We start from the raw sequence: 15,890 nt of genomic DNA, 5'->3' as shown, positions 1-15,890 counted from the left end.
ATATTAAAAATCCTCTGGCCCTGTATTTATTTGTTTGTTTGTGGCTGGGAGAGTTTTAACAACTTCTTTTATTTCCTATGGTATCACAGGTCTATTTAAATTATTTATCTGATCTTGATTTAACATTGGGAAGTATTCTTCCTGGCCAAAATCAAGCAAGATTGTCAAACAAGTAAGCATTTTGGCATGGAGTAGATTGGACTCATGAACATCTATTCTCACCTTAGAATCTATGGACAGTTGGTGACGTCTAGAGAGTGGATATACAGTTTTCTTTAAGGGTATAGACCCCTCATGCTTGGTCAATCTCCCTCCAGTCATTAGTCTCACATCTACCTATGAGTTCAAGTTAGACTTCATGAGTTATTAAGAAAGAAAAGAGGAAAAAATATTGAGGTGGGAACAGAGGTGAAGGGAGAATATGGAAGGAGTACAGATATGGAATTGGAGTTGAATATAATCAAAGTATAACCTATGAAATTCTTACAGACTATCAGTGACTATCAAAGGTATACCCCATGATTTAAGTAAACATGATTAGGAAATGAAAGAGGGTCAATGCAGGGACTTCAGAAGAAAGCAATCATGTGTAATCCCTTACAACTCTCAAAATAATCTGTTTCCTTAAAAAACTTGCATTACTCTTTAAGAATATAAGAGAGTACAACAAGACATAGCTAACAGACATATCTTGTAAGTTTTCCAATGTATCATCACACCTTACACAAAGTGAAGACAAAGAAACTCATCCATGTAAAGGATTTTTTGAAAAAAGGGAGAAGAAAAACACTTCGGATTTACAACTTTTTTTCACAAAACATATAACAATTTGCCGCGCGCAATGCCCCCATGTCTGCCCTCTGTGCGCTGGCATCCAGTTCGCGAGCTTCGGGCAAGGAAGCTGAAGGTTAAAATACACAGACACACACAGACAGAGAAACAGCGACACGGGTCATCCTTGAATTCCCCAAGAATGCCCCCTTTATTGTGTTCAGGGGCAGATTATATAAAGATAGCCACGCCCCAGCCAAACCCACCGGAAACCACTCTCCTGCCATCAGGAACTCCTGAAGGTCTTGTGCTCAGAGCAGCTGTAGGCACTCAGATCAGGGGATTACAAGAAATTCAGGATCTGGGGTCTCACTGCTCCCAACAACTATTCATGATATATGCAAACTTGCATAGATGTACAAACATATACATCTTCTTTTCCTCAGTGATACAACACAAAGTTACATCTTCGGGATTGACAATCATGAATTTCTTGCTGTTTTCAGACAAAGTGAGATGGACTTCTCTGAATCATTTTGAAAGTCAGTCTTCCACCATGACAAGTACCCTTTTATAGCAATTAAAGTAAGTGTTTGCTTTAAATAAGCATCAAGAAATCCATGTGAGGTCATGTTAATGTAGATGATTTTCTAATAATAATACATTATATTTTGAATCTACTTTGAGTGTTTTTAAATTATTTGACATTTATCTGCCTTTTCTTTTTTCAGTTTTTTTATTTTTTATTTATTTTATTAATTATTTATTAAAGATTTTTGCCTCCTCCCTGCCACCGCCTCCCATTTCCTCCCCCTCCCCTGGTCCAGTCTCCCTCCCTCATCAGCCCAAAGAGCAATCAGGGTTCCCTGCCCTGTGGGAAGTCCAAGGACCACCCACCTCCATCCAGGTCTAGTAAGGTGAGCATCCAAACTGCCTAGGCTCCCCCAAAGCCAGTACGTGCAGTAGGATCAAAAACCCATTGCCATTGTTCTTGAGTTCTCAGTAGTCCTCATTGTCCGCTATGTTCAGTGATTCCTGTTTTATCCCATGCTTTTTCAGACTCGGGCCAGCTGGCCTTGGTGAGTTCCCGACGATCAGGGAAATGCAAATCAATACAACTTTAAGATACCATCTTACACCTGTCAGAATGGCTAAAATAAAAAACACCAGTGATAGCCTTTGCTGGAGAAGTTGTGGAGAAAGGGGTACCCTCATCCATTGCTGGTGGGAATGCAAACTTGTGCAACCACTTTGGAAAGCAGTGTGGCAGTTTCTCAGGAAATTCGGGATCAACCTACCCCTGGACCCAGGAATACCACTCTTGGGAATACACCCGAGAGATGCCCTATCATACAACAAAAGTATTTATCTGCCTTTTCTTTGGTTACATAATTATTAAGCTGGAATATTCCTCCTATTAATGTTGGAAATTAAAATACCAGGCAAAATAGATTGTTTTCAAATGTGAAAATTATCAGAACTTACTGGAACTTTAGGTAATTTCCATTTAAAATATACATAATTACAGTATTTGATAATACTTTCCCGAAATCAATCTTAGATTCCTTTTAACTATCTTTCAATTTATCTAAGGTAATTTTCAAGAAAAACTAAAATCTTGATCAGATTGTTTTATGAGCTTAGCAAAAAGAACATTTCATTAGCAATAATCATCATTTAAGTTTGTAAAGTTAAAACCAAGAAAGTCTCATTTCTTTTTCTTTAATTGAATATCATTTTAAAAGTTTTACATACTTGATGAAGAAGCTTCCAATAAACATTCTTTCCAGTGGAAACAGAGCATGAAAGAAGTTTCCAGCTTCTTTGCTCACAGGTTCCTCCTTGCCCAAGTGGCGAATTGGAGGGATTTTTTTGTAATTTTATAATTCTTATGAATCATAATGTAGATATCTGTGTTTTCCCATTGTCTTAAGCAGTCCCTGTTTGACCCCCAAATAGTTGTGAGATCTAGGCTAATTCCCAGCCTCTATTGCACATCAAGAAATGACATGACTGGAGGGTTAGCACATCAAGAAATGACATGACTGTGGGGTGAGGAGACCTCAAAAGACAGAGGACAAGCCCAGAGACCAGGACACCTACAGTGAGAAGAAATTTATCAGAGACTTCCTAACAAAGTTCAGTGACTGTGGGATCAGAGCAGAGCCTATGGACCCACAGCAATGCCCTTGTCAGCTCCCTGGGCTTAGTTCACAACCCATTTATTTCTCTACTTTCAAATTATGATAAATTCCTTTATCATAACTTTCCCTTGAGCAGCCAGTAGCTATAGTTATTGAAGATTTACAGTCATTACTATAGATGTCAGCTAACACCTCCGGGTACTGGAAGAGGAGAGAGAGAGTAAATTAGTCTGGCCCTCAGATTGCATAATCACACAAAGAGCAAATCATACAGGCTCAAGAACAGCATTACCTATTTCATTCTTAGCAGCAAACTCATTATCATACTTATTTAAATAGTCTTTATTGGTTTTTCCTTGGGAAAATAGGAAATTTCTGGAGTCCTAGAATTTAGCAACATTACATCTTCCTAAGCATACTTATTGCTTGTATCATAATGTTACTATATACATAGAGCCAGAAATGCTCAGGGAACAAGCAACATCTTAGAGGCCACCACCTTCGGTCAGGACTTTGCATTGTTTCTTGCTAGAAAGATTATAATTTATAATTGAAGATTGTTGCATACCATTCTTCTCCCATTAGTAGCGTATATTTGGCATAGAGATACAAAACTGCATAGTCGATATCTTTGAAGTTCTGCAAACATTGCGTTAAGATCTCTGCTTAATTTCCAGCACAGGTTACCAAACTGTTGCTGGTAGGAAGTCTCTGTTTAAGCGCTTTTTTTTTTTTGGATTATTCTGACATCCATACTGTGATTTGCTTTGAGACCCTGTTAACCTGAACCTTTCTTTCTTTATTTCATTTTTTTTTTTTTGGCTTTCAATGGTACTAAAATGATTCTCAAGCCTTTCACCTCTAGTACTTGTACTTCTATTGACCCCATCATATTCAAGTATGATTTCTTCAATCTTAACATATTTCTTCCTCTAACATGAAGTGTGCTCATGTGCTCCTGAAATATATAACTCCATATATTATTTTTATGATCTGTGGCTATTGATTTGTAGTGTAAAAAGCATGATTAAGTTAAGGATCTTGAGTAGTTTAACCTGGACTCTTTGTGTAATTAGGAAGAATAGTCTTCTCTGAAGTAGACTGGTGCTGCCAGGAGCAGAAACGTCTTGTATAAAAAAGGCTAGGTTATTAAAGCACCATCACATTGCTCTTGTTCAATGACTTTTTATTTTAAATTATTTATTGTTCATCTTCTGTATAGAAATAAGATAAAATCAAACCATTCTTTATAAATTAAGAATGACTTAAACTGATGAAAATATGCTTTCTTTAATAAAAATGTATCATGGAATTAGCCAATATTTCAAATCAATAAGTAAAGGGTGCAATAAATGCCCCATACCAATTATCATTACAGTTTTAAGATAGTTACTATTTAAAATTAATATTAAAATGAAAATTAAAATGGAATTCTTTATATACTTACCCTCCATACCTAGGATTTTAATATAATGTCAATTGTTCTGATATATATATATATATATATATATATATATATGTATGTGTGTGTCTGTGTGTGTGTCTGTGTGTGTGTGTCTGTGTGCGTGTGTGCAATTAAATAAAAAGCTACTACAAAACTTCATCATAGTTAAATAAATTTTTAAAACTTAAACATAGGAATATGTGGTTGGAAGATAAATAAATGAAGAATTTTATTAAAATAAGTTAAGACATAAACACATAATATTGGTAAACTGGCAAATGAAAAACCATAAAATCCTTTCTATTGCTGAAGCTTTCCAGAAATTCTTGCCCTCATTCTCCCTTTCCTCCTCCTTCTTTGCTCCCTCAATCTTTTTCTCCCCTTCAATAAGGGTAACAATATTTCAATTTTCAAATAATAAGGTTTTAATTTTATCTTCAGTTGATCCTCATAACTTGAGTTATAGTATCTGAAGAATCAACCCTTCTTTATGTTTATAAATTACTTTTTCATGATGAAGAATTATGTCAATTTTCTTGCTAACCATAAAATAATAATTTTTTTGCATCCTAAATTATGCAACCACAATTGAATGCATTTATTTTCACTAAGTGCAGAAAAAAACATTAGTATGGAATCCCTTTGATTTCCTTCAAAATTTAGAATAAACCTAAAACAAAATTATTTTAATGATTTCAAAGCTTGGTTGGGGGCATAATCCCACAACTCCTGCGATAGGAGTCTGAAGCAGAATGGTCTGAAGGTTAGCACTACATAATATGACCAAGAAGAGAACATCCTGAAAGTAAGAGAGAGAGAATAAAAAAACATCATTTTTCCCTCTTTTTATAACACAAAATACATGTAGGTTAGTGATGATGGTTAGGATGGAAAATGGAGACCCATTACTCAACAACCTGCCACCTCTGAAAGGATTATCACTCAGAACTCCAGAGTGATTTCTCCTGGGTATCTTTAAGCTGCATTCTTTCCTCTGCCCTTTATTTTTATTTCATATCTCGCTTCTTGGAAATCCTACTGCTTCTTAGATTTGCAGCCTTTCTAATTTCCATCCTCGGAATTCAGCTACATCACTGAGTCTATTGGGACTCTCTATTCTATCCACTGTTCTTTCCCAGCTGAAATAGAACCTCCTGAATTACTGACCTCCTCATTCCTAATGAAGTCCACTCAACTAAAATGCAGTCAGCGATAGACTCCAACCTTATAGGCCACAAACTGGGAAACCGAAATGATCACTGAAACCGAAATTCATACCAGAAATTCTCTCCTGTTGGAAACTCAGTAGCGAGGAAGTAAAATAAAGTACAAAACTAAATAGAAAAGTACATAAAAGAGCAAATGAGGTGGGCAAACATCACAAAATAGTAAAAAGCTTATGTCTTATGTGATCCAAATATTCCACATTCTTGGATTTTTGTGATATTGATGAAGGTTAGTCCTGGAGAAGGCACTGCTGCTAACTGATCTGTTTCTGATCTGTTCATTGTCTGTCATTTGTCCCAAAGATAGAGTAAAACCACAGCACTGTCTGTAAAGAATATGATGTGTCCAACAGTACTCCATGTCTTTCCACACTATATCAAAATTTATTAACAACAAAATAAATAAAATTGTCCTCAAACCCCTGATCGTGCCAAAAATATTTCCAAGGCAAAGATTGTATATTTGTATTGCTATTCTTCATTGGAGAAGAACTGAAGAAAACTGTGCATTTCTTCACTATATAGTAAAGGTTTCCCTTTGAGCACATACAGTGATGTTCAGTAACATTTTGTTTTCTGATATCTTTCTCAGTTTTCCACCAAGAAGTTTTTGTTGGTCTTTGAATTACGTCATCACATAAAAGTTTTCACAGCTGCCTCATCCTGCCCCATATCCAAACCTCCTCTGGCACCACAAACCATTCTCCTTGCCCAACCTCACCACCATCCTGGCTTTTTTCTTCTCCAACCCTGGTAGACACACCTTGCTCAACCACAGGCCATGCCTGCTAGAAGATCAGGTAGATTGCTGCAGACCTTCTCCATTCTCTCTGTTACCCCAAACCTCAGGGATGTTCCTAGACAACAGTCTCTGAAAATCCATAAAAGAAACAGAAATCAAGGAACAAAACACCCATCCAAAAGAACAAAGCCAGAAATCTACACCCAAAGCTATAATAGCCCCAAATTAATATGTTTTTATTCCAGCATAAGAACACAACAAATTACAACCATAGTAATATGTCTCCACCAGAGCGCAGCTATCCAACCACAACAGGCTGTGAATATCCAAACACAGCAAAAGCACAGGAACAAGACCTTAAAACCATTAAATGATAGAGGTACTTAAATAGGAAATGAATAAAACCCTTTCAAAAATCCAGAAAAATGCAAACAAGCAATTGGAGGAAATAAATAAATACCTCAAAGAAAGTCAAGAAAAAAATGAACAGGATCAGATGGTTTTAGTGCAGAATTCTACCAAATTTTTAAGAAAGAGATAACACCAACATTTTTCAAATAATTCCACAAAATATAAATAAAAGGAACATTGCCTAATTTGTTTTATAAAGCCACAGTTAACCTGCTATCCAAACCATGTAAAAACTTAACAAAGAAAGAGAACTACAAAATAATTTCCCTTATAAATATAAATGCAAATATACTCAGTAGATGACCTATAAGCCAAATCCAAGAGCATACCAAAAGATCAAGCAGTATGAGCAAATAGGATTCATCCCAATGATATTGAGGATGGTACAATATGCAAAAATTATTAAATGTATTTCACTATATAATAAAAATGAAAGAAAAAAATGATCATTTCATTAGGTGCAGAAAAAGCCTTTGACAAATCCAACATCCCTTCATCATGAAAGTACTGGAGAGATTATGGAAACAAGGGACATATGTAAGTAAAATTATGGAATTTACAACAAGCCTGTAGCCAACATCAAAGTAATGGAGAGAAAATCCAAGCAATTCCGCTAAAATAAAAAACAAGACAAGGTCCCCCATTCTCTCAATATAGTACTTAAAATTTTAGGTAGAACAAAATGACAGCTGAAGGAGATCAAGGGAATTCAATTGAAAAAGAAGAAATTAAAATATCATTATTTGTAGATAATATAATGTGATAGTATACATTAATTAACCCAAAAAGTTCAAGAGGGAACTCTTACAGTTGATAAACACTTTCAACAATGTGGCTGGATGTAAGACTAACTAAAAAGAAAAAGAATCAGAGACCTCCTGTATATAATTGATGAATGGACTGAGAAAGAAATCATGGAAGCAAAACCATTCACAATAACCATGAATAACATAAAATATCTCAGAGTAAATCTAAGCAAACAAAAAATGTCCTGTATGATAAAAACTTCAAGTCTTTGAATTAAGAATTTGAAGAAAATATCATAAGATGGAAAGATGTCTCCTGCTCATGGATTGATAAGATTTACATATTAAATATGGCCACCTTACCAAAAGCAATTTATCAAAAGACTCTAAACAATACCCATCAAAATGCCTATGTAATTCTTTTACAGACAGTGAAGGAACAATTTTCAACTGCATATGGAAAACAAACAAACAAAACCCAGGATAGCTAAAGCCAGTTTGAACAATAATAGAACTGATAGCGGTATCTTGTCTCTGACTTCAAATGGTACTACACTAATAAAATACAGTAATGATATACTACAGTAATTATAAAAAGTAATAAAAGTCACATAATATTTGTATAAAACAGACACCTTGATTAACAGATCGTTTTGAAAACCCAGAAACAAATCCACTTACCTATGGACACTTGATTTTTAGAAGAAGGCAAATAGAGCCATATTTATAACCCTGCAAAAACTCCAGTTCATATGAATCAACAATCTCAACATAAACTAGATACACTGAACCTGATAGAAGAGAAAGCAGGGAATAATTTTTAAAACATTGGAACAGAAGACAACTTTCTGAAAAAAAAATACCTGTAACCCAGGCACTAAGATCAAAAATTAATGAATGGGACCTCATGAAATTGAAAAGCTTACTAAAGGTAAAGAGCACTGTCAACTGGAAAGAGTGGCAGCCTACAGAATGAGTAAAGATCTTACCAATTACACATCTGATAAAGAAAATGAAGAACTAAAGAAACCAGATATCAAAATCCTAGTAATCCAACTAAAAAAAAATGGGTACAGATCTAAACATAATTAACAGTTTCAAGTAACTGAAAAACACTTAAAGAAATGTTCAGCATGAGTTCCTTGCTCGTGCTCCGTCTCCTTCTGCTACTGATTTGGACCTTGAGATTTCTGTCTGGTGCTCCAATGTGGGTCTCTGTCTCTGTCTCCTTTCATCGCCTGCTGAAGGTTAATATTCATGAGGATGCCTATGTGTTTGTCTTTGGACAATGAGGAATACTGAGAACTCAAGAACAATCGCAGTGGGTTTTTGATCCTACTGCACATACTGGCTTTGGGGGAGCCTAGGCAGTTTGGATGCTCACCTTAGGAGACCTGGATAGAGGTGGGTGGTCCTTGGGCTTCCCACAGGTCAGGGAACCCTGATGGCTCTTCGAGCAGATGAGGGAGGGGAACTTGATCAGGGGAGGGGGAGGGAAATGGGAGGCGGTTGCGGGGAGGAGGCAGAAATCCTTAATAAATAAATAATTTTTTTTAAAAAAAGAAATGTTCAGCATGTCAAGTGGTGGCCTTACACTTCCTGGAGGACTAAGAATCAGAGACTGGATAGTTCCAAAGAAAAAAGTCAATATGATGACTCCTCATGATATTCTATATACTTTTAGACCTGGTAAAATATAAGGCAGAATTTTAAGAATTTACTGGTAAAAATGATCGATGACTTGAAAGGAGTAATCAAACTGGGAGAGAAATTCAATCCAGGACCTAAATAGGCGTAATTACAAGTAAAATGGTTGAGACAATTAGCAATGTGGATAAACTCTAGTAAAATTAAGAGAAACTCAGCACACAAATTGAGATATTGGGAACACCAAATAAAAATGTTTAAAATGAGAAACTATATTTATGACCACAAAATTACTCCACAAAATATTCTCATCAAAATGCAAATCAAAGAAACAATACAAAAGTATGGAAGGTCAAAATTGTAATTCAAAACAAAGCCAAGCACACCAGAATAGTATGAGACAACTGTTCACCAATGTTAAAACCACAAAAGCATAGAATCGTGTATATCAAGCCCTAAAAATATATAATTGCAATCAGTTTACTATATTCAACAAGATTCTTTTTTTTAAACTGATGGTAAAAATAAGAAGTCTCCTAACAAGCAGTAAGTCAATTCACACCCCAAAATTAGCACTTCAGAAGTTACTTCCAAGATACTATGCACAGAGGACAAAGAAAGACAATATTAGTTACATGAGAAAAGAAATATTGATGAAATTATTTTCATGACCGGCTTTTAAGAATAGAAAAGAGCAGGTGGTATCTGAAGTGCTTCACCCAGTAATAAACCCCTAAAATCGAGTATGGGAAAAACAAAAGCACTACATAACCAAAAGTAGCAAACTTGACAGTGAATAGCATTTATGTCCTATGTATAATCTTATCTATAAATAGGTTATACTCCCTAATAAAAATGTAGATTGAGGGGCACACTCATCTATTGCTGGTGGGAATGCAAACTTGTGCAACCACTCTGGAAATCAGTGTGGCGGTTTCTCAGGAAATTCGGGATCAACCTGCCCCAGGACCCAGCAATACCACTCTTGGGAATATACCCAAGAGATGCCCTGTCATATTAGAAAAGCATTTGTTCAACTATGTTCATAGCAGCATTATTTGTAATAGCCAGAACCTGAAAACAACCTAGATGTCCTTCAATGGAAGAATGGATAAAGAAAGTGTGGAATATATACACATTAGAGTACTACTCTGTGGTAAAAAACAATGACTTCTCGAATTTTGCATGCAAATGGATGGAAATAGAAAACACTATCCTGAGTGAAGTGTCTTAGACCCAAAACGATGAACATGATATATACTCACTCATAATTAGTTTCTAGCCATAAATAAACGACATTGAGTCTATAATTTGTGATCCTAAAGAAGCTAAATAAGAAGGTGAACCCAAAGAAAAACATATAGTTATCCTCCTGGATATGGAAAGTAGACAAGTTTGCCAAGCAAAAATTGGGATCTTGGGGGAGGGGTGGGATAGGGGTAAGGGGAGATGGGGAGAGAAATGTGAGAAGGAGAGGATGGGGGGAACTTGGGGAATTGTGATGGTTGGGATAAAGGAAGGATAGATATGGGAGCAGGGAAGCATATATCTTAATTAAGGGATCCAGCTTAGGGTGGGCAAGAGACCTGAACCTAGAGGGGCTCCCAGGTGCCCAGGGGGATGTCCCCAGTTATTGCCTTGGGCAGCTGAGGATAAAGAACCTGAAATGGCCCTATCCTATAACCACACTGATGAATACCTTGCATATCACCATAGAATCTTCATCTGGCGATGGATGGAGATAGAGACAGAGACCCATATTAGAGCACCGGAATAAGCTCCAAAGGTCCCAATGAGGAGCAGAAGGAGGGAGAACATGAGCAAGGACGTCAGGACCGTGAGGGGTGCACTCACCCACTGAGACAGTGGGGCTGATCTATTGGGAGCTCACCAAGGCCAGCTGGACTGTGACTGAAAAAGCATGGGATAAAACCAGACTCTCTGAACAATGAGGACTGATGAGAAGCCAAACACAATGGCACTGGGGTTTGATCCTACTTCATGTTCTGGCTTTGTGGGAGCCTAGCCAGTTTGGATGCTCACCTTCCTAGACCTAGATGGAGGGGGGAGGACCTTGGACTTTCCACCTGACTGCTCTTTGGTCTGGAGAGGGAGGGGGAAAGGAGTGGGGGAAGGGGGAGTAGAGTGGGAGGAAGGGGAGGGAAATGGGAGGATGGGGGGAGGCGGAAATTATTTTTTTCCAAGAAAAAAATAAATAAATAAAAATGTAGATTGATTCCCTAGATTAGAAACACGATTCATCTATATGCTGTCTTCCGGACCCTCACTGGCCACTGGCAAAAACAGGGCCTGACAGCCAATTTAAAAAGAAGGAGCTGCTGATAACAATCTGACACATGATTCTGATTTCTGGTGATGGAGAATCAAATCAATAAGAAAAGAAGAAACCGTTAAATTAATAAAGACAATATAAAAATTATAAATATCTACTCACTACCAGATATCAATTTTATGACAAACACTAATGGACATAATCACATACTCCATTATACATTAGTAGACTGTTATATTGCCCATTTATTTTTCATATAGACCACCAAAACTAAAAATCAACAAAGAAAGCAAAAAGTTAAGCTGTACATTGAAAGATACTTGCTTATGGAACATTCCTTCCTATATATAAGGAGTGAACATCCTAAGCATACCCTGGAAATAAATGTCTGGAAAATAGATAAACTCTAAACTCATTTTTTTTTCTTGCCAAATCCAAGTTAACTTAGATAGCAAGAGACACAGGAACTACAGAAATGCATTGATACTGAACATTATACATTTTAATGACCAGAAATTCAGTGAAACAGTTGCTGTAGTAGAATTTATTAATTTCTATGATCAAATAAAGAAGAAAGTTTAAAATACCACAAATTTAAGGATTGTCTTATTGCAGTACAAAGGAAAAATTTAAGCTAGATTATTTCCATAAAAACGGGGAGACAGAGATGTCTCAAGCAAAGACCTAATTATAAACCTCAGGATCCTGGGTAAAACAAGAAAATTATCCAAAGAAATTAATGATGGCAAATAAAGACTTGGGTATAGATTAATGACTAACAGAATAGCATTAAAATCAACCAAAGTATAGGCTTGCTAAAAAGAAAGAAAATCGGCAAAAGAACCTTTGACAATTTCAACATCTCTCTATAACAAAAACACAGAAATATCTCGAAATAGAAGATATTGTACCATTCAAAGGTCATACATGTCAAGCCTGTCACCAACAGCATGCTGAATGGGGAAATACTGAAAGCATTTCCAGTAAAATGGGACAAGAGTGTCCACTTTCTCTTCTATTATCCAATATATCACACAAGGTAATAGCCACAGCAGTTAGAAAAGAGAAATACATAAAACTTGATAGATACAAAAACTGGAAAAGACTAACTAAGGAGATTTGTAAGTGATATGATACACAAAGCATCCTAAAGACTTCATATGACAATCCAGATCTGATAAACACTTTCAACAAAGGAACAGTATAAAAAATCAGGACCGAGATGAAAAAGCACAGCTACAGTCTCTTAAGTATTTAAAAAAAAATGTCAAAATTCCATACCGTAAAAAACATTGCCTCTCCAAAATCGGTGCTGGTTTGGTATATTAAAGAAAGAAAAGAGAGCTTCATGGCACTATGAACCAAAATCATTTTCAATTTATCAAAAACCTTTTTACTAATATCAGAAACTGAGACACAGCTGGAAGACAAAAACAAAAATATAAAATATTTCCAATGTATTTATGCAAGAGCATTCTTAAGACTCCAATAGGATCAGGAATAATCCAAAGAACTGACAAGTGGGATTCAATGAAATTTGGAGGCTTTTGTACAGCAGTGGAAATTGTCTGCAGAGTGAATTAAAAGCATACAGGATAAAAATTTTGCAAATTATACATTCAATAGGATATTAATATGCATAATATAAAAGAGCCCTGAATATCAATATAAAATCATCTAATGAATAAATATTTGTAGAGTTTAGCAAACTCAGGCATCAGGAAAATGCTAATTCAAATAGCATAGCTTTATTTATCCCTGCAGCCAGAAATTCTACCAACAACACAACTGACCAGCAAGCACTACTACTCAGTATGGGGAAGAGGAATTACTAGTTATTTACTGTTGGTTAGGAATGCATGCTGGTAGGGGCACAATGAAAATCTCTGTAGAGATTTTTCAAAACTATAAGAAGTATCAAAATTAAATGCAGTTGTTCCTCTCCGGAGTATAGATCCCATGTATCCAAACTCAGAGTATCTCAGTAATACCTACACCTCATATGTTACTGTTTATTGCATCACTTTTCACAAAAGCCAATATAGGGAACTATGACAGATGTCCTTCGGGAAATGAGTGGACTAGACCTGGGGGCTTGGAAGCCAGAAATCAACCAGCAGTCACCCTGCACTACTAGGGCCAGGGGCCCATGAGGAGGACAGACACAGCTACGTGCAGTGAATCTGGGCTTGAATGGTGCCAGGCAATTGGGCACCATTATGGTAAGCGATTACAAAGTGGGGAATTGGGAATGAGAACGAGGCAGAATGGCTCAGGTATGAGGGATAGAGGCAGATCTTAGCAACCAGCGCAGTGAAGAATGGGCTGATATGATGGCCTACTTGACATGCATGTCCAAATTAATGTCTGGCTTGGGCTTTGCCAAGGGACATATCACGGACCCTGGCTGTTAGGTAGCCGTGGGGGTGGGTCTCTCTAGATATCTGTGGCTCCTGTTACCTCCAAAGACCCATGGGAATGGGCTGCTGGAATCTTGGCCGCAAGGCATGTGACCATGTCAATTTCCAAAAACTGTACCCAGACCATGGGGCCATACCAATCTAGGAGGCCTGGGCTGCCACCAGGAGCATGGCGATGTCATGGCTTAGAAAGCTGTCTGGAGACATGTCGGGGTCTCTGACCTTTCCCTGGCTGGGATCTGTGTTGATGTCTGTGGCTCCTCTCACTATCGAGATCCGTGCAGAGGACTCTATCCTGGGCCTTAGGTCTTGTTGATCTTTGAGGATCAAGCTGCCACCAGAGCTATATAAATCTGGATGGCCTATGCTGTCCCCCAGGGTCATGGTGTTGTCTGGTCCCAAAGTGCTGCAGGGCTATGTTTGGGTCCCTGGGTCCTTTTACAGTCCGAGTCTGTGTTGATATATGTAGTCTATATATGCTGCCACCAAAGGCCACACGGTTGCCAGGATCTGTGCTGAGACTGCTGACCATGCTGGTAGCTGAGGGCTGAGCCTCTGCTGATCCCAAACAGACCGGAGTGACAACTGCTGCCACCTGGAGGCCATGGCATCATATGTGCCTGGTCTTCGGCCATCGCCATACCTGGGTCCATGATCTAGAGCAGCTATGATATGTATTGATAACCATGGCTCGTGCTACTACCAAGGGCCAAACAGACATCTGGGCCACCACCTAGGACCATGTTAGTGTCTGAAGGCTTTGCTCCTGCCAGGGCCATAGAGATCTGAGCAGACTGGGCAGCCACCCAGGGCCATGGTGTCACATGGGCCTGGGCTACTGCCGAAGGTCATGTCTGGGTCCATGGCCCTGCTGCAGTCCTGATTTGTGTTGAAGTCTGTGGTTCCTGTTACCACTAAAGGCAGTGAGCAAGGGCTGCATAGTGTTGGCCCTGGCTGGCACCTGCTCCAGCACACAGGTATGATGCCCTACACCTTGCCTGGGCAGAACACTAGAGCTAGTTAATTGACCTACAGATAAATAGATGACAGAAAGATAACTGTTTATATGCATATCATATGTGAAAGTTCCAAGATAGTTATGACAAGAGGAAAATGTAAAACTTACATGAAAGAGGAACAGAAAGCACTTGCAAGTATTTGTCAAAAGTGGAAAAGGATTATTTGTGAAGAAGTAGAATAGGAGTTGCCAGTCAGAATGGAATACAAAAGGTCAAAATGAAGCATTCATTTATCTGTATGCTAAACAAAAATTAATTTTATATATCAAAAGTGCCTAAAAAAGCCCCCAACTGCCTCCCTCATATGTCCTTGCTTGTGTGAGGGGGAATATTTTTTTAAAAAAAAATCTAAAAACTATTAAGTGAAAAGTCTAGGTATGGCCTTGAAATTTTTGCCTTGAAATCCCATTGTTGTGGGATTTAACCTGGTACTCCATTCATTTACCCTCTATGTATGCACTACATTTAGGAAAACCTAAAAGCCCAGCATGGACTTGGTGGCTTCTCCTTATAACCCCAGGTACTTGAAGGTCTGATGCAGCAGGCTTGCAAGCTTAATATCTATCTGGGAAATTGAGTGACACATTTGGAAGAGTAAATAAGTAAATTAGTAAAAATTAAAATGGCCAATATTATGCAAATGTTACGCAAAGTAGAAAATAAGCAAGCATTCTTTGTATTTAAAAGTACCATCTCAGGACCTGGAGAGACAGCTCAATGCTTAATAGCACTTACTTTTAGATGATCCTTGTTTAATTTCCAGTACCTATAACAGGTGGCTCAGAATTATCTGTAATTCCAGCTCCAGGAGATTTGAGGCCTCTGACCACAACCAGCACCTGCACGCATATGCAAATACACACGATTAAAACCATAGTACAATTTCTTACTGCTGTCCAAACCTTTTCTTTATACCCACAGGTAATTATAGCTACCACCCCGAATCAAAGAAGTCTTTCTTTACAGGAAATTGAGACCATCAAAGTAAACCGCAAGTGTACCTAATTTAGAGATCAGGAGATCATAG

Source organism: Microtus pennsylvanicus, chromosome 16 (genome assembly GCF_037038515.1).
Source record: "Microtus pennsylvanicus isolate mMicPen1 chromosome 16, mMicPen1.hap1, whole genome shotgun sequence".
In the NCBI taxonomy this organism is placed as follows: Eukaryota; Metazoa; Chordata; class Mammalia; order Rodentia; family Cricetidae; genus Microtus; species Microtus pennsylvanicus.
Note: the sequence above shows the minus strand (reverse complement) of the source record.